This window comes from Ailuropoda melanoleuca, chromosome 8, assembly GCF_002007445.2.
Source record: "Ailuropoda melanoleuca isolate Jingjing chromosome 8, ASM200744v2, whole genome shotgun sequence".
NCBI classification, from domain to species: domain Eukaryota; kingdom Metazoa; phylum Chordata; class Mammalia; order Carnivora; family Ursidae; genus Ailuropoda; species Ailuropoda melanoleuca.
Window position 1 is genome coordinate 120,276,954 of NC_048225.1, and position 19,937 is coordinate 120,296,890.

General features: G+C 49.7%; 1 long non-coding RNA gene across 2 annotated transcripts in view; it reads left to right on the forward strand.

Moving 5' to 3' along the window:
* LOC105235015 overlaps nucleotides 1-19,937 on the forward strand; it is a 138,344-nt gene that overhangs the window by 103,628 nt on the left and 14,779 nt on the right. The window lies entirely within an intron of this gene.

The window sequence follows — 19,937 nt, forward strand, 5'->3', positions numbered from 1 at the left end:
TCAGTCCTTGCAGGCCAACTGTGAAAATGTACATGGGGCCCCAGCCCAAATGCCTGAAGGATGCTGGGAAGGGTGGAAGTGGGACCTAGAACACTTTTAGTGGCACGCAGAAGATACCATTTATCCATCCTGGCAGTGCTTTATTTCTTTATGTGCGCTGAGGTTGGGCTATGGGAAGGACCACTGAACATCTTCTCAGACCCGTGAGAAATGGCAGAGGCAGGGCATGTGGAGGAACTATTTCAAAGATGTAGATTTTTTTTGCTTGATTGATAGATACATTACTTAAAAAAAAGTAGCCTTCTTATGAAGCAAAGTAGCTAGCTTTGAGTGGGCTTCTGGGATGTATCAATCATTGATTACTTACATCTTCTTATTGCTCACATACTTCTGAAAGCTAGACCTCCTCCCTCCTGGGGCGGGGCGGAGTGGGGGGCGGGGGAAGGCTGGGGCTGAAGAGGGAGGGCCAGGAACATCCATTGCCATGGTCCCACACTGGAATCCCCTGGGGATCTTATAGAAATCCTGATGCCTGGGCCGCATTCTGGGCAAATCAAAGCAGAATGTCTGCCCCCCGTCATGTGTCTTAACGCCCTCCCCCGGCATTCTGCTATACAGCCAAGGCCGAGAAGCACCACACTAGTCGAATCTGACATAGAAGGAAATTAAGTGTCCAGATTCTCACTTAGCCCCTCTTCTGCCACATTAAATAGCTTCTCTCTCTCTCTCTCTCTTTTTTTTGTAGTTTTGCCATAAATTAAAAGCACACTTCAAAATGTAGGTTTACCAAGTACCAAGTACCTTTAAGAAATGGATTTCCTTTTAGGGCAAACGGTGATTTAGTAACCACCGCGCCTATGCATTTCCACGTGAGCCTCTGACGGGTGTGAGTTTGTGTCTGGGGCCAGCAGTGTCCAGCGTGGGCTCCTTTGCGTCTCCTCCATTGCGGGCCCGGCAGGTGGGCCCTCTGTTCTTCCTCCAGAAACCTCTCACACTCCTTTGATTCACGTTGTTGATGGAAAGCACTCTCAATGAAACTCTAGCTGCTGGTACATAGATCTACCAGAGACATTTTTCACAGAACTCACTTCATCTGGGGACCACGTGTCTAGGAGAGCTGTGGTTTTTTGGCAAAGAGCACATCCAGACACCTGTGCCAGCATTACCCTATGGACATCTGGTTACCAACGAAATGACAGCCAGCCGGGTAGACTTACTGTTTTTTGTGCAGAGCACACTGTATTGGCCACATTGCACCTAAAATTCTTAGCTGGACTTACCAAAAACATCACTTACACACATTTAAACAGGATTCCAAGGTGTTCTGGTCTCTGAAAAAATCGGAATTTCTTTTTGTGTTATAAAAACGGACAAATCGGGGCGCTTGGGTGGCGGTTGAGCATCTGACTCTTGATTTTGGCTCAGGTCATGATCTCAGGGTCGTGAGATGGAGCCCTGCGTTGGGCTCCACGCTCAGCATGGAGTCTGCTTGAGATTCTTTCTCTTCCTCTCCCCCACCCCCCTGCTTGTGTGCTCTCTTTCTCTAAATAAATGAATAAAATCTTAAAAAAAAAAAAGAATGGACAAATCTATGATGTAATTTTTTAGGCATTAGCCTGATGGTCTTTCACTCAAGCCACACTAGACTCACCTGGGGGATTTAAAAAAAAAAAAAAGTACTGTCACCTGGGCCCCACCTCAGAGATTCTGATACAATTGGTCTGGGATGGGGCAAGAGCATGAACACTTCCAAATCTCCTTACTGACTCTCGTGGGCAGCCTGGGTGGACCCTAAAACAGGGCTCCGAGCTCTGGGTTTTTCACTGTGACCTTAGTGCTACAGCAATTTCATTCATTTTATTTATTCAACGTATTTATGTTTAAGAGGGAAAATATTTTTGAAATACTTCCCTCGGTATCTTTTCCTCCAGTCGTCCATATAGTTTTTTCTTCACCTTTGCAACCTCATTATGGCTAAAGCAGAGATTTATCACCCCTGGGAAGGAGAAGGTGGGTACTGCCAAGAAAGGTGATTTGCAACCCTAGATGCCCTTTAGAACCACTTTGGAAGCTTTAAAAAATTGCTGGTGTCTGGGATCCACTCCAGACTAATTAAATCAGAATTGGGGGATGGGCCCAGGGATTATTATGAAAGTACTCCATGCATAATACTTTTTTGTTATGCAGCCAAGGTGGAGAATGATGGGTCTAGCAAGAAATGGGTAGCTTACCAACGTACAATGAGATTCTTCTTTATTAAAATCTTGCATATTCTCACCCTAACTTTTGAGGGGAAATTATCTAGGTACTTGTCATTGGAAAAGATGGAAGTTAGTTATATTATTGATACGGTTTTATGATTTAATCTAATATATATTTATTGAACAACTACGATATGCAAGGAAACTATGGTTAGAAGCACCTCCTGGGGACTTTTTGCTGGTTTACTTTGGGTCAGAAAAGAGACCAGTCTGGATATATGGGTCCGGGTTCCTGCAGGAACGAGATGGCACGCTGCCCACACTGGGCATAGGATTTCATAAAGGGGCTGTTTCTCATGATCCAGGCAGCATTTAGGAAACCAACCGGGAAAGGTGCAGCTTGTAGGGACTGGCTAGTAACACGGGGAGCCGCGAGCATCCCTGGGCTGGGGGCCAGGCAGACTAGCTGTGTGGGGAGGGCGCCTGACAAACCATGAACTTCTTGAGAAGGATACAGCGTCACACGGGAACCCTTTCTGTATAAGAAAATTCCAGCTGAGTTCTGGTTGCACGCAGCCAACTGATCCTAGGGGCTGGTGTTCCAGTGGTTTAATAACCACAGCCTGGTCTCGTGGGACTCTGCTAGCAGCAGCAAAGACGATCTCAGCACGTCGTTCATTCATTTGTACATTTACTCGTTCTCTTAAAATTGAGAAACACTTAAGTGAATGGCTACCAAGTGCCAGGCACTCTTCTAGGATACCGCATGTGGCTTCTTGCAACAGGGCCTAGAGCTGCAATGGAGAAGCAGCCATGGAGCCTGCGTTCGGGTCAGCTGGCCCCAAACAGTGGCTGTTCACACCTGTCAGAGGATCACGTAGAAAAGCATGGGTGTGGTGGTGATTAGATAACCGCTTGCCTTAAAATAAAATCCATTTCTTAAAGGTGTTTGTAAACTTATATTTTGCATTGTGTTTTTTAAAAATTTTAAAAAATTTTGAGGGGGGGACAATTGGGGAGGAGGGTCAGAGAGAGGGAGAAACAGACTCTCTGCTGAGCAGGGAGCTCAATGAGGGGCTCGATTCCAGGACCCTGGGATCATGGCCTGAGCCGAAGGCAGACGCTTGACCAACTGAACCACCCAGGTGTCCCTGTATTCTGCTTTTAATTCGTGGTAAAACCACAATAGAGAAAAGCGACTTGGTGTGGAATAGCAGTGCTGAATGAGAAGTTGGCTTTGACGTTAACTAGCCACATAGCATTCCACTGTTGTTTTGGAAATTGCTGTTTTCATTTTCCTAGATGTAGGGATGTGACTTGGGCCCTGGGGGTGGGGTGGGGGGTGGGAAATGCCACTAGAGAAATTTAGGAGACGAAGGAGGCCTTTCCTCATAGCTAGAGATGGTCTCCAGAATAGGAAGTGATTTTAATTCATTCACAAGCGCATTTTTTTGGAGGACTGTCATGTGTGGACACAGGGCTGGGTGGCAGGGATCCCCAGATCATGACAGAACCTTTGCCTTGAAGGAGCCCGTGGTTTCATGGCGATTCAAGTGGGCATAAAATTGTTTACCTGCAGTTTTGTGGCGTTGTCTTTGAGGAATCTCTTGAAAATGGCTCAGTCATATTAAAAAGAAGCATTTGACCACCTGCCAAATTCTAGCTGAGTATTTGTGACCTGCGTGCTGTGTGTGTGCGCATGCGTGCACGTGTACTTGCTTGCTCGCACAACCTTCATCTAGAAAGAATTCTCTACTGGGATGAGGTGGGGAAGGAGGGAGGGAAACCCAGCACAGACTGCAAAGGTGGGAGAATTCAGGTCTACACGATTTGCTCTCTTTTGACTCAAAACGAGGTGACATCAGCAGGATGTTGGGATTTCAGGACAAGTCCTAGGGTCCAGTAAAATGGCTCCACTTCATGATTCCTTAGAACAGGGACCTGCTTTCCTGTGAGTCCCCCAACATCTGTGGTGGGGGCGGGGTTGCACCTTCCAACAAATGGACTTGCAGTTGAGGGTTTCTTGTTAGGTTGGCCTTGCTTTGCTAATATCTGGGACTTTTGCCAAAATCTTTGACCACCAGAAGTGAAAGCAAAGCCCAGAAGGAGGCAAGTATCAGAACATGTGGAAGGCCATGAGGTTATTGTGCTTCTCTGTGTCCCTGTCATAACATGCCTGCTTTTGGTCCTGACCTTGAGCAAGTGACCTTTAGGGTCTGTCACTCTTACATTTGAAGCTATGGAGATTCGTCCGGAACGGAGCAACTGTTAGAGTTTCAAGGAGCAGGCTGGTTGGCCAGTGCTAGTGTTGGCCAAGGGAGACAAGTACACCAGTAGGGGTATCTTACCATCGTTCAACCTCAATGAGAGCCCAAGACTGGGCTGGGTCCCAGGAGCAGCACGGGAGAGGACTGACATGTTGCTGAGATTTATTTAGGGACATCACAGAGGTGCATTTTGAAGAGATAGGAAAGGAGTAAGGATGGATCACTTTATAACCTGGGGGTTTGGCATTTTCTCAGTTCCCGAAGACACAAGCGTATCTCATTATTGTGGATGGATGCCACTTGAGTGCCACAAACTTTCTGGATGTACCCAGGGTGCCTTTGGGGTGTTAATGTGGTCCCATAGGCAAGGGGAGAGGAAGAGCGGCCGCCCCCTGCAAGGTCATGCTAGTATCACCCACCCTGCTGTTGTCAAGCCTCTGACCTCATTCACTTCTGATGTGTATCCTGAACTTCAGGTGACCTATATTTAGATTATGTAAAAAGGATAGAAAGCGAATGGCCTTTTTGCGCTAAGGTCAGAGTTCAGCTGTGCTTGATAATGCCGCTTTGATCTCTAGGACCCTGCCTGTGGAGATCTATGGTGTCTGTCAACCAACTTCACCCTGCACTTGACCTTTTGCTTGCCTGGACCTGTAGTTACTGCCAAGACTCTAATCCCTCAGCATGTCACTTCTGGAGAAGAAAAAAAAAATCCCAAAGCCTGAGATTCAGACATTCCAGATTCTGCTCTGGCCCCTCACAAAGGCATTTAATAGAGAGGCTTTTTGAAATTAAAAAAACAAGAGGGCAAAGAAGTGGTCTTAAGAGGAAATTTCAAACAAATTATAAGATCAGTGATGCAGAACTCAGCAACAGCAGTTTGCTTGGCCAGAGTCTTCCAGAAGGTGCTTGGAATCCTAAGTGGATTCTAATAGCTCTGGCGGGGATGGAGAGAGTCTTTGCTGCAGCTCCCCGTTTGGGGGCAGGTGACCCATCAGCGATCAAAGACAGATGCTTATCTCCTGTCCATCTGAGAACTTCTCAGCGTGCTTTCCTTTGATTGGCTCATGTTGATATTTTATCACCCTGGCAGGCTAAAAAATGTTTCCTTATGTCCAGCTGGAATCTTTGCTACTCAATTTAAACATTGATTTTCCGTCCCTTGTCAATGTGGGTTATTTTTTTGTGGATCCTTTCCAGATGTGCACGTGGTTTTCACAATATGGTGGACCCACTTGGACGTGATGCTCTCAGAGGTCTGATGGCTACACGGGACTCTGGAAGAGCCTAGTCCTCTGCCTGCCCCTTGCTAGACCTGGGACAGGTCGCTTTCCCTGTCCAGGCATCACATCCCTCCTCTCTGAGGGGAGGGAATCCATCACACCATCTCTAAGATTTCTTCCAGGTTTGATGAGAGTGTGATTTTGCTAAGAACGCCATATCTGAACAGCTAATCTGTGCTTGGCATGCAATAGACACCCATGAGGATTTGTCAAGCAGGGTCCCATCCTAGAGATGGCCACCGGAGGGTCCTTTCCACACGGACTAAACCTTTCAGCCGATGCCCTTGGCCCTCCCAGGAGTGATCTGTCCCTTGTGGAAGCGGGGATGGGCGCACGGTGGTGAGACGCCTTTCTTCACCGCATGCAGCAAGCACCTGGCCCAGGAGCAGGCGGGACCTGCTTCTAGTCCCTTCTTGGCTGTCAAACCCAATCTATTAAAACGCCTCTGTGATTCCACAAGGAAAACAAGTGCCCATGAAGAAGAGGTTATAAATACATCCAATTATAAATATATCCCATTAAAAATAGATATTGACAAGCAGCTCCAGACTGTGTTGGGCTTGGCAGACTTGGCAGAGGAGAAAAAAGTAGACGAGTGTCCAGAAAGCAATACATTTGACTGTTGAATAACATGGGTTTGAACTGCGTGTGTCCACTAAATATGTGGATTTGTTTTGATAGATACAGCACAGGACTATAAATGTATTTCCACTTATGATTGTCTTAATTACGTTTTCTTTTTTCTAACTTTATTGTAAGAATACAGCATAGAATACATAAAAATACGAAATATGTATTAGTGGACTGTTTATGTGATTGGTAAGGCTTCCAGTCACTAGTAGGCTGTTAGTGGTTGAGTTTCTGGGGGATCAAAACTTCTATGTGGATTTTTAAACTGTGTGGGGCAAGGGGGTGGTCAGCTCCGCTCACCCCTACATGGCACAGGGTCCACTGTAATATTTTTGTGAATGATTCCTTGGTAATATCTTTGGGCTTGTAGATGGCTCTTAATTAGCTACTAAATCGTGCAGGGTGGTCAGAGAAGGGTTTGGTTTAGAAAGTTCAGTAAAAATAGAATTAGGACTTAATAAATATTTCTCTTCTCTATGTCACAGGACTTGCACAGAAACCCCAGTGAAGGGTTCTGGGACTTTGGAAAGAGAGAGTGGCACGCAGTCCCTGACATCCCTGGTCTTTAAAAGCTCCAGGGAGCCCCTTGTAGGCATGGCCGAGGGAACAATGCCCCGGAATCAGAGGGCCTGGGCTTCCACCCGGGGTCCAGCGGGTCCTAGTTGTGTGACCTTAGGGAAACCCGTTCACTCCTTTAAGTCCCAGGTATATGGTAACAGTTCCGTGAGGTAATAGGTAAGAAGAAACCTAGCATAGTATCTGACACGTGGGAAAACTCGAGCATTAGTTTCTCGCAGTGAACGTCTGGGGTCAGGCCTGCTGGAGGGACCACAGTGCAATGGCAGATAGACATATGCCACAGCCGAGAAGCTCCCAGGACCCCCTCAGGCCACGTGATGAGCTCCTCTCCTCACTGTATGGTTTGCAAGGGCTGCCATGACAGAATACCACAGACTGGGTGATTCAAACAGCAGGAATTGATTTTCTCTCGGTCCTGGAGTCTAGAGTCTAAGATCGAGGTGCTGACAGGGTTGGTTTCCTCGGAGGACTCTGCTGGGCTCGCAGATGGCTGCCCCCTTGCTGCCTCTACTTGTGGCCATCCCTCTGTGCACACCCAGGGGTCTCTCCGTGTGTCCTACTCTCCTCCTCTTATAAGGACATGAGTCAGATTGGATTCTGGCCCCCCTACCACTCTCATGTTAACGTCATCATCTCTTTAAAGGCCACATCTGCACAGTCGCATTCTGAGGTACTAGGGTTAGGACTTCAATATAGGAATTTGCAGGGAGGGAGACAGAATTCAGGCCCCAAGGCCCAGGGTGTGGCCCGAAGACCTCAGGGCTATGGAGGGCTTTGCAATCCAGCTCCCATCTGAAAGTCGATGCTCAGAGACAATCATTCCTGCCCCTCCCCCTTCCTTCCTCTTCTGAGGAAGACTCAAGCTCACACCTCCATTTTGACACATGAATACCACTCCTTTTTAAGAGATTCTTGACGTGTGGTTGCTAAGGTTTATGAACAAGGACACTGAAGTCCCTGGGTTCTGGGGTAGACCCCTGGGCATCTGGGGGGACTCTTATAACCACCCCATAAAATGGCTGCTGAGTCCTGAAGGCTGTGCTCTTGGCTGGCCCGTGTGAGGCCATGAGACAGAACAGACAGAACGCCAGAGCCACACCCCAGGGGACTGAAGGGGGTTCCCATCTCCTGTGCCTTCCTCTTTTCTTCCCTCAGCACCCCTCCTACATGGTGAGTCATCCAAAACTCCATACACCCAGCCAGCTGTTTGGAACAGAAGAAATAACCACAGCCAGAGGCGTCTTGGGCCCAAACTCATACCCTGTCTCCTCCTCCCTCCTCCCTCTCTCCTCTCCCCTCTCCCTCTGTCTGTCTCCATCTTATTGCTCCTTTTCCAAGTTCCTCTCCCTGCCCTCCCCCTTCCCATTCTTATCCCTTTCAAGGTTTAATCAGGTTATCTGGAGACATTGGGTCTCGGCCAGCCAATGGCTGATCTATGAAAAAATTAGTGTTTCCCAAACTTACAGTTATATCAAAGCCCTTAAGCCCTGTTTCTTCCTTAAGCACAATCACTTTTCTCATAATTCTTACATAGAGTACTAACTTCTCACGAACAGGGGCCGTATTGCACCCTCCACGACCCCCAGTGCAATGCCCTCCGCACAGAAATACTCAAACACTATTTGAAGAAAGCAGTGGGACTTTCAAGAATAATCATACACTCCAAGAAGCTCAGGCCTGCAGTTAGCGCTAAGGAAACTCTGTAAGCCCCTCAGGGACCCAGACCTGGAGTTGCAGGGAGCTACCAGGGTGGGGTTTCCTCACTCCCGGTGACGCAGCTTGAACCACGGGGCTTAGCCTCGATGCCGCTGGATTGTTTATTTAAAGAACAAGCAACAAATATGACTTTTGACAGTAAAATAGAAAGCAGAGAATCATTTTGTTTTCGTAGACATAAATGCCTGGATAAAATGCATCCCCTTATTAATGGAAAACAATTTTGTCACGTTTATCTGCTTAAAAAAATTATCTTCCCCTCTTTTGGCTTCTGAGTTACAAATTCCCTCATAGGTTATTATTCTAGTAAGATGGGGTCAGTGGCCTCTGAACCTGGTCCAACCTTATTTCTGTCCCTCACTCTGCCAGGGGAGGTAGAGGGTTACTGAGGACATTGAATGAATGACTTTTGATCTCCCATCTCTGACCTCGCCTCCACTGAGTAGAAATAAGAAACAAGGATTGGGCACAAGTGTGAAACCTCTGCTTGTTCATCCATCTAGTTATTCAACAATTACTTGTGCCAGATGTTTTGCCAGGTCCAGGTGCTACAGAGATGAGAAAGTCACAGTCCCTGCCTGCAAGAAGCTCACAGTGTACTGGGGAGTAGGAGTGCCACGCAATCGTCCCTGTACACCACGCTACTAGAAATAGGTATGAAACACTATGGGAGTACCGAAGAGGGGTGTTTCTCTTCGCGTGAGCAGAAGGAATGTTAGGGACCTCAGAACAAGGCCCTGAAGACAAGCACAGTTTTGCTAGATGGTGTGGAGTGGTAAGGACCGCCTAGTACTATGGTATCCAATATGGTAGCCACTAGCCACATGTGGCTGTTTGGATGTATATTACTTAAAATTAAACAAAATAAAAAAAAACTTAGTTTCTCAGTTGTGGCCGCATTTCAAGTGCTCAAAAGCCACAGCTGGTGAGTGGCTATCACATTGGACTAGGAAGATACAGAACATTTCCATCACTGTAGAAAGTTCTATTGGACAGAGCTGTTCTAGACAGAGAGGAAAGCAGGCTGATTTCCCAGACACTATTAGCTTTGGTCTGTAAATGCTTGCCTGAGGCTGCTTTCTGTGCCACAAGCCTCAGAGCCTTCAGAGCTGCCCTGTGGTTAGAGAGTGGTCCACGGGGGCAAGGCCTGGAAAGCTGGGTACCCAGTGATGACAGCACGAGGCTGGTGGGTAAGCCCTCCTCATGGGCCATCAACTCTGGGGACTGGGCCGTAGATGTCAATACTGCTTCTGAGCCTGGTCAGTCATCAGCGAGGATACAGTAGCTGGCCTCTGTATCTCCATTGGACGTCCAGTGGGCAGCCAAACCTGAACCCCTCGTCCCCACACCCGCCTGCCCCCCTGCGGTCCTGCCCCTCTCCGTCGATGGCGTTTCCATTCTTCCAGGTGTTCAGGCCCAGACCCTGCGAGTTGCCTTACCTCGTCTTCTTCTCATTGCCCTATCCCTCCACCTCACATCTCCGCAAGTCCTGCTGGCTCTACCTTTCCAACATGGCTGCTGCTGACCACTTCTTACCACCTCCATCGCTGCCCCCGGTTTGAAACTCCGTTATCTCTCACCTAGATTTCTGCAGCAGCCTCCTAACTGGTCTCCCAGCTGTCCCCCTCGGCCCCTCCCATATCTTCTGTCCCCAGTAGAGCAGCCCCCGTGATGCTGCTAAAAGTTAGGTCATTTCAGTCCTCTGCTTAAAAGTCACCAGATGCCCCATTTTACTCCAAGTAAAAGTTAGAATCCTTACAATGTCCTATAAAACCCTTTGTGACCATAGGACCTGGCCCCATTCCCTCTGTGACTTCATCTCCTACAATTCTCCCCCTCGAGTCCTCTGCCTTCAGCTGCGCTGGCCTCCTCCCTCTTCCCGAGGGCCTTTGCTCTGGCTGTCCCCTCTGCATGGAAAGCCTTTTCTCCAGATATCCACATGCCAACTCCCCTATTCCTTTGGATCTTTGCTTAAATGTCAACTTCTCAACAAAGCCTATGACAATCTTATTTAAAATAGTAACCTGCACGCCTCCCCGTCTTTCCCCAGCATTCTCCATCCACGTTACCCTATGATACTGTTTTCTCAAAGAGCACATGGCACCTAGCCTGCCTCTTCATTTACTGATTGATGATGCTCACTTTTGCTTGTCTGTCTCCCCTCAGGTGAAGGCAGGGGACGTCGTCAGTTGCGTTCCGCGAGGTACCCTATGTGCCTAGAACGCACACTGGTTTGTGGGAAGTATTCCTCTGTTGTTCTCATCCTCAGCGGCTCTCTGCCACTGGGGGGAAGGTCTCCTGCACATAGGAGCCAATCGGCAGCCTGGGTTGGCTGCCCTAGCTTCTCCTTAGGATTGCCAAGTTAGGCTCCAGGAGGGGACTGACTTACAGAAATTCTCCAGCTGAAGTTGGAGGCTCAACCCTCAGGTGAGCTGACTCCAAAGGAGTCTTCTGCTTTTCTGAGGGTCCCAGGTTGAGAGTGGGCTGGAGGGCATAGTTGGAGCTGTAAGGAAGGGTTCCAGGGCAGGGTGGTGGCGTAGCGACCCCCGATTGTACGGTGGAAAGTTTAGCCCACTCGCGGGATGTGTCCAAGGCAGCTGTCTCTTTTCAAAACTGTTCCATCAGGCCCTCCAGTTGTAAGAGCCTCACGTGAGCATCTCCGATGATTCAGAAGCTGAATGGGATGGGGGGGGGAGGATTTCAGGCGTCAGAGCGGAGCTTATCAATGGGTGGATGTGGACTCTTGAGCACAGAGCGAGGGGAGGGCGCTGCAGGCAGGGATTTGGGAGCTCTGGCCCTCCAACCCCCACCTCTAAGCCACGGATTTTTCATCTGTTCAAAGAGAACAGTAAAGCCTGCCTGTCTCCCTTTCGGCGTTCTGAGGATCAAGTGAAATAATGTATATGAAAATGTTCCAAAAAGAATAAAGAGCTTTGCCAGGATAAAAAATTGCTTTTATTCCAAATGATAAGTCAAGGGTGAGATTTCTAAGAAGTCATTTGCGTGGGCTGTTATTTCAAATCCTGTTTGTTTTTTAAAAAAAATAGAAAACAAGTTCAAGCCCGTCTTACTCAAGGAAGAGCAGCAGTGTGCTAGACGGTTTCTCCAATCTGGAGTCTAGCCATTACCCCCATGGTGGCTCGTTCTTAGATGTGCATGTGCTGCTTGTCTGGGGACCCTCCAGCTGAGGGGACCCCCATCTTGTCTTGGGATGGGGCTGTGGCCTCATGGAAAGTGGGACCCACGCTGCTTGGTCATGGGGGTGGAACCACCTGCTTCGAGTTTCACAGGATCACTCAGGGATGGAGGGGAGTGGGATTAATAACTCGGTTTGTTCAGGACCTGAGTGGGGAGCAGTAAAGAAAGAGGGGGGACGCTCGTATCTGTAGGACATCTGCGCTGCACCGGGGCCATCGTTCCCATACACCTCACGACATGCCTGCGTCTCTCTAAGGTACGATTATTCTTATTTTAAAAATGAGAAAACTGAGGCTCAGCGAGGTTAATAATCTGTCCCGGGCCACACAGCTTACTGGTAGCTGGCAGAACTGGCATTGCACTCAGGTCTGTCTGGATGCAAAAGCCATGCCCTCGCCATGGTACTGTGCTCCCGGCTTCCACGGGTCAGGGGATAGGGCTCCAGTTTGGGCTCCTTCCCTCAGAAGTGTGACCACAGGCAGTCATTTACACGTCTCTCACCCCTTTCCTCCGCTCCGGAAGGCAGGGCTCACTCTGTCCCTCACTGGCTGTGAGCGTCCCGTGAAATAATGTATGTGGAGTGATCTGAATATTGCAACATGTTGCATGCAAGTGAGGAATGACTATTATAATTTTGAAAGTGTTGCTTTTATCCTGTGACTGCCTTGCTCAAGAACCTTCCATGAGTCACTCTTCCCTGACCTGATGGAGTCTGGCCTCCCAAGTCCATGCCTGTGCTCTCATGGACTGTCCTCCACCCAGCCTTCCTCTGTGTTCTGGTAAATGGCACGTCCGTTACCACCTCTCTGCCAACATGGCGCTCTCCCCACCTCTCAAACCTGACACACATATGGTCTCCCTCCTCCCGGAAGCCCTCCCTCACGGCCTTACTGGTCTGTGCCACGGGGCTTCCCGTGTGCTGCCTGGTGGCTGGGTGCAAGCTCTCTAGTTGTTCCACGCACTTGAGTACGTCTCTGCAAGGAGGGTTCCGAGTCCTGCGGGTTGAGATCATGGTTCTGTGCTCTTTCAATGTCCTCACCGTGCCTCACCCAGTACGCAGGACTCGTAAGTGAAACACTAAGCAAATGGCAGCCGATGGACTGATTCAGAGCCTTGCACCCATGTTTCCACTTTCTCATGCTGTGGCGGGTCATGGAGAGTTCTGGCAGCTTTTCCAGGCAGCCTCCTGCATCCCTCTGTCTCTTCCGGAAGAGGCAGCTTCCTGCCTGAGCTCACAGGCGCCTGGCTTGAGCCTGCCCCCTCCTGTCTGCCTGGCCAGACCACTCTGTCTGGGTGGAGCCAGCTCGCAGCAGAGCTCCCTGTGTAAGAACTCTGACCCGCGCCCTCTCCCTACTCTGCGCTCCCTGCACGTGCCATGCCTGGCCTGGGGCAATGCCCTGGCTTGTCTTCCAAGAACCTCGAGAAAAGAGAGTATGTGGTAGGTGTTCTGCACTTACACGGCACCAGGACTGGACCTTGATCGCAAAGAAGGCTCAGGGAAAATCTGCAGACCCAGACTCCAAAGCTGACCAGGGGCTTCGTGTGATTGGGAATGAAGGTACATGTACCCCAAGGGAGGGGACAGAACAGAGAAAGTGTGGCTTTGATATCCGTCATATTGGTTTGTGTCCTGCTACTGGGCATGTGACTCCGTCTCTCAGGGCCTCAGCGTCCTGGTGTGGAAATTGTGGATGACAGCGACACAGCCATCACAATGTTGTCGCGAGCGCGGCTTTAAACTGCGTCTCGGATTCTGCGTGCAAGCCCCATGTTCAGGACTCAGCTTAGGTGTCACCTTCTAAGAGAGACATCCCCCCACCCTAAGGAAGTCCCTGGCGTTGTCATGAATGTAGCGCCCTGTTAATCCTTCCCAACACTTCTTACAATCTGTAGTTATTATGTTTGTGTCCATGCGTGTTGTTTCCCTGCTAGAATGTAAGCCCTATGACGGCAGGGAACACGTCAGTCTTACTGTTGTATCTCTGACTTCTAGAACAATGCCTGGCACTCAGTAGGAGCTCAGTATATTTTGGTTCCCTTTCCTTCCCTTCTGCAGTAAATAGTGTGTGGTCAGTCTCAGTATCAGGAAGACCAGGTTTACCAGCAGCTTCTAGACCGGCTCCTGCAAGGACAACAAAGGTCCAAGCATGCACACATCGAAGAGACTCCAGGAGGAGACAGACCAGTGGAGGACAGGGAGGGACAGGTGCTGGGGACCTCTTAATCTGAAGCAGCAGAGCGGATGCCCCATGTCTATCTAATGAACTGGTTTGGGGGTGTCCTTGGCCTCGGCAGCTGGACCCCCAGAATCCTCCAGGCCACGGGAATCGTGTAGGCCTCTCCCACCTGACCACCTGGAGAACTGCAGGGCCAAGGGCATTTCTGGGGACGGCACCCACCCTACCTCCCAGTGCTTCAAGAGCACAGGACATTTCCCACATGTGGCCGGTCCACTGCCCCAGGGCCGCTGAGGACACCATGGAAGCTGTGACCTTTCTCACCTCACACGTGCACCAGGAAGGTGGCCATGAGTGTGTGTAGTGGGAGGGGGAGTGTTCGCTTAAACTTCTTTTGAGAGAAAAGAAGGACAGAACACAAGGGACAGGGAAAAGCAGTGGGGAGGAGGGAGGGAAGGTGAAGAGGGTAGAGAGAGAAATGTTGGAACAAAGACTTTTTTCTTTAATCTTAGAAAGGTTTGAATTGGTGGGAAGGAGCCAGTTGACAGGGAGAGTTTGAAAATGCAGGAACGCGGGCTGAGGAAGGGCTAATCACTGGACAGAGTCTAGGGTGCCCATCTCCCCGGTTTGCCCCGGACTAAGGGGCTTCCCAGGAGGTGGGAAGAGGGACACAGGGAATTCTCCATGGACGTCCAGTGGGACACCCTGGCCCAGCCGAGCTGGCCAGGCGTGGGCACCGGTGTGACTTTGGCGGAGAGGGAGGACAGGTGACAGGGTACACGGTTATATGTCTTCTGAGGCCTTCCGGGGATCGACCTCACCTCACCTCCACCCCCACAAAAGCACGTTCCCTGGGCAGCCACGTGACGTGGAAGCCCACCTAATCTTACCAGGCCTCATATTCCTCAGACGTAAAAGGAGAGAGGGTTGGATGACGTCTGAGGTACTTTCCAGCCGCTGTTGAGCTGTGGCAACTCAACAGTCGGGGTTGCTCGTGATGGGTTTAGTGGTCCTGGCGGATCGCAGCAGACAGCGTCAGAGGTCTCCAGGGGGACCATCGTCACGCAGCAATGCTTCTGGCTCCCCTGGAAGCCTCTCGCCAATCCCGCTTTGGAGGCATGGCTTTGGGACCGTGGGGAGGCATGCGAGTGGGTGCGTACAGGCTTGTCCACCTTCGGGAAACCCTGCTGCCTGAGTTGGGTCTGGGGGAGCGGGGCACTGCACGGTGATATCAGTCTGCGAGGGGAGACATGATTTCAGCAGCACATGTGGGATGTGCAGAAGTGACAACAGCAGGAAATTGGCGGGGTGGGGAGGGGTTGATGGTGAGCTGATCAGGTTTCTCAAATATTTCTTTACACGAACCAGTTTGGGCTGAGCCAGCACCTGGGGCTCTCTGGCTTTGCAGGGAGGAGGTCCCAGGAGAGATGCTACTGGCCACCCTTCAATTTGGTCCGGGGGGCCGGGTGCTAGTGATGAACGCACATATAAAAAACAGGTAGGATGATTTTCCAAGCTGGTGGAGCAGGTCATGCAGATTATATTAGTTTTTGAAAAGAAGCAAAGCAAACAACAAAAATATACTACCTCCGGTCTGTAATAGTGTTCATGTGTGTTGTATGTTGGGGGGAGGCGGCTGAAATCCCAAATCAATAAGGTCATCGAGTTATCTCCGTCGAGTGTTTAAGGCTATTACTTTAAGTGAACACAGCACAGTTGGCTGTGTTTGCTGTAATCAGCTTTGGACTCATTGGGCATATTGATCTCTTCCAGCGCTAGCTGGTGTTCTGGAAACATCAGTGAGGTCTTACCCCCACCCCTCCTCCTTCCTCCTCTTCTTCCCGAGGCTTCTGAAAAGCAAAAACACAATTCTCTCTGCTGGCTGGGCTGCAAGTTTTCCACTTCACATCATCATCATTTGTTCTAAAGGCAAAATGCAATTTTCTGCGACTCTTTACACTTCTGTGTGTGTGTGTGTGCGTGCACACACACAGCCTCTGTGCTCAACAATGTGCTTTTTAATATAGAGAAGGAGCAAAGACAACAGGTCCACTATAGTCCTGCAATATCCCAGGGCAGGGAAGCCATTCCCAGTCCAGCAAGAAACATTGTGCCTATTGAGGCTGCTCTCGTGCTCTGGGCGGCTCACAATCCCAACCTTTGTGACCACCAAAGAATCATGGCCTGTACCCGTCCCCTCGGACTCCACCCTGCTGGCCCCCAAAGGTCACTGACAGTGATGTCACGGAAAAGCATGTGGTCACAGAGCCTGTCCTCAGAAGAGGCACTGGAAACCGTCGGTGGATCCCTGCACACTGGCGGAGTTCCCCGCTCCCTGCCATCTAAACCCTAGCCCTGAGCCCTGGAGAATCTCTTAGGTGTCCCCAGCTTCCTGGTAGCACAGCAGGGGAAGGACTGCACCCCGGCCTGAGTGCTTTGAGTGAGACTGTGAGCCAAGAAGTTGTGGCAGGCTGCGATGTCCACCCTCCGTGGCACCCATTGCAGTCAGTGAGGACTGAGCAAGGGGGACCCGGACCCCTCCCCTTAGACCTCCTGCTGCTTATCTGCTTTAACCCCATTCTTGCTGGGTTTGGTTCTATGTCTTGCATTCATTTGCCTTTTTGATCTCTCTGTCTCCCCCTTTACCCTCTGCAGACCTAACAGACACAGATGTACCTGTGCGCGCGCACACACACACACACACACACACACACACACACACACCACAGTCCCCGTTAATCCACTCTGAGAGAGTAAGCCTCATTCGACTCAGGCCAGAGAACCCAGGGAAGCCCCGCTGGAGAGGGAGAAGGGCCGTTAGCTGGAGCCTGCACGCACCTGCCCACGCGTGGGGACACAGAGCTCCTGGATGCTGTGGGGCAATAGGGAGAGAATCACATAGAAAACAGCAACGTTTACAGTAAGACTGCGTTGACTGAGCACTTGTCCACATGTCCGAAGTGTTCCACATTCATCATTTCCCATGCACTCCTGGAAGGAAGTGTCTCTGTTGCAATTTAGCGCTAAACAAGGTGAGTCTCCACGGCGAGGGCAAACAGGTGGTAGCCTTGAAACCAGCTCTGACTCCAAACCTGAGACCCTCTCTACTACCCTGAGGCTTTAAATGACAACAGGTGGCTAGGATTATTTGCACTCCAGAAGGGAAGACGTGTGCTGATACATGTGTATGCATGGAGGCTGGGGTGGTCGGTTTAAGGAATTTGGAGCTCTGGTAAGGGGGTAAGATAATGCCATGCTCTACTTTCCTTAATGTCATCCTCCCTGATACTTGTCTCCTCCTCTCTTCTTGGGTTCAGGGCCTTTCAACTTAACTCTGCCCAAGTCCTCCGCCGTGACCCACCACCCAGCAACCCACTGACGCCTGGAAAGAGTCCCGGCTCCCATTCTGATAGCTCCTCTCTGCTCCCCTCCCCCCTCAGGTCACTCTGCCTTACTTGCTGTGCCTCAGACCTCCCTGTACTTCTGACCACCAGCCTCTGCGTTGGCTGTGCCCTTTGCCTGACACATCTCCAACTCCTCACTCTTTTTGGTGACCTCCTACGATCTTCCAAGTCCCAACTTGTGCCATTGTACCTAGCCCTCACCCCACTGTCTTCCCCTAACACCGCACACCTGACCTTGTGCTCCAAGTATGATCGGAGCTGTATTTTAGAAAGACCACTGTATTGGTGGTGTAGACGATGGCCGGATGAGATGCTAAGGGCCGGGAGAACATGTGGAGTCCGTTGCGACCATTCTGGGGAAAGGGAACCAGGGCAGGGGATGGAAAGAAGGGTTCTTGGCTGGGGGTGGGGGCAGGTGCTGAGGCTGAGACTCCCAGACATGGGACTGAGTTTGACCCCCAGGGTCAGACTAAAGGAGGCTAACACCTGTCCAAGGTGGGTTTCAGGAAAGTTTTGCCTTTCGGCAGGGGACTTCCTGAGAAGACCTTTGGAAGACCCTTTCAACCCTTTAACTGATTCTGTTATAACTGTGGCATCCTCCGGGTTGCTCAGAAGGCAGGAGCTCTAAAAATAGAAAGCCTTATTATTACCGATTAAATTTCTTTCCACCTACGGAATTTTCTGAAAGTAATAAGAAGAGGAAGCCTGAGTCTGTGCTGAAGTGTTCAGGGAGCAGAGATGTATTGAGAGGTGATGAGAGAGAGAGAGGGCACAGAGAACATGAGGCCAGGCAGGTAAGAAGGGTTTAGGGGAAAAACCACAGATCAAACACATTGATGGGTAAAGGGACCTTCCAGAAGGTGTGGAGCCTCCAAGGGTGGTGCATGTGAATATTAAAACCATAGAGTTCCCACTGAGACTATTGCCTGAGCCAAGGGAGGACAGCGGCCTCCGGGTGAACCCCCTCCCCCCGTCTCTGCCTCAGGGTGATGCATGAATGCTCCCCATCGCTGTGATAGGTACGCAGCTCACTCCCCCACTCTCCTGCCTCCTGATGCATTTCATGCTTATGAAGACCCACCTGCAAAGCCCACCACAGCCTTGCAGTTTCTGAGGACGGCATCCACGGCAACTAAGGGTCTGTAACGCCATAGGAAGAGATGAATCCGGAGAAGAGAAGAAATGGAAAAGACTCCATTTTTATATTTTTATATATTTTATATATTTATATATTTTACATATTTAAAAAAAGTGATCCCCCAAAGTGAATCAGTGTCAGGTATTACAAACCTGGATTCACCCTATAGCTCTGCCTTAGAATCATTTAGAATGATTGGAAGGCCTCTTCCTTATGACATGAGTAAGTCCGAGTCACTTTCCATTGTCTCCTGTAGGTTCTCCTCTCCCATATGGCTTAGATCCTTGGTTTGGGTGCCGTCCCCCGGCGTTCCTGCAGGAGTGGTCTCATTGCCGTGGACTATATTGGGATTTTGCAGTCAGGCATGCAACCTGGCTCTTCTAACTGGCTTGGGCTCTTATATGGAATTATTCTGAATTGCCATTTGTTCATAGGTTAAAAATGATTGGATAACAGCATTTTCACATGGCTTGACATAAGTAACTCCTCCAAGTTTCCTTTTCTGCAAAATGGAGATCAGAAAGGTGTTGTAGTTTAATGGGTAGAGAGTTTCAGTTTTGCAAGATGGAAAGAGTTCTGGAGATTGGTTGCACCGCAATGTGAATGTACAATGTGAAAATTTAACTGAGTGGATTTTAAAGATCTTGGTTTTTTAGTGATTGATGAATCAGGCGGCACCCAATCCAGCAGCTAGGAAGGCGCTATGAAATGAAAGACTTTTGTAGTTGGAAGTGACCAGGAACAAAGAGTTACACTAGGTGATTAGAAGGTTACTTTCCCTTTAGGGGATGGCAGGGGTTTTGTAAGGCAGCTCACCGATCCACTGCTGGTCAGGAGATTCCTGATTGGCTGGTTTACAATCCCATCTCTGGTAGAGCACAAACTGTAATTGAGTTGACTGGGTTTGGTGACGTGGGGTTTAGCATAAGCAACTCCATTTTGAGCCTGTCATCTTGTTTTTAACAGTACTCAACGCTACTGGACTCTGCACTTAAAAACAAATAGTTAACGTACTAAGTTTTGTTATGTTTTACCACCATTAAAAAAACAGAGATAATAGGGATGCTTGGGGGGCTCAGTCAGTTAAGCGTCTGCCTTTGGCCCAGGTCATAATCCCAGGATCCTGAAATCAAGTCACGCATGGGGCTCGTTGCTCGGTGGGGACCTGCTTCTCCCTCTGCCTGCTTCTCCCCCTGCTTGTGCATGCGTGCTCTCTCTCTCTGCCAAATAAATAAATCTTTAAAAAAAAAAAAACAGACATAATAAAGTCTGTCTCACCTCATGGTGAAGATGGGCTAAGAAGTGTGTAACTTTGCACAGTTCCCGGCTCATGGTAAACACGCA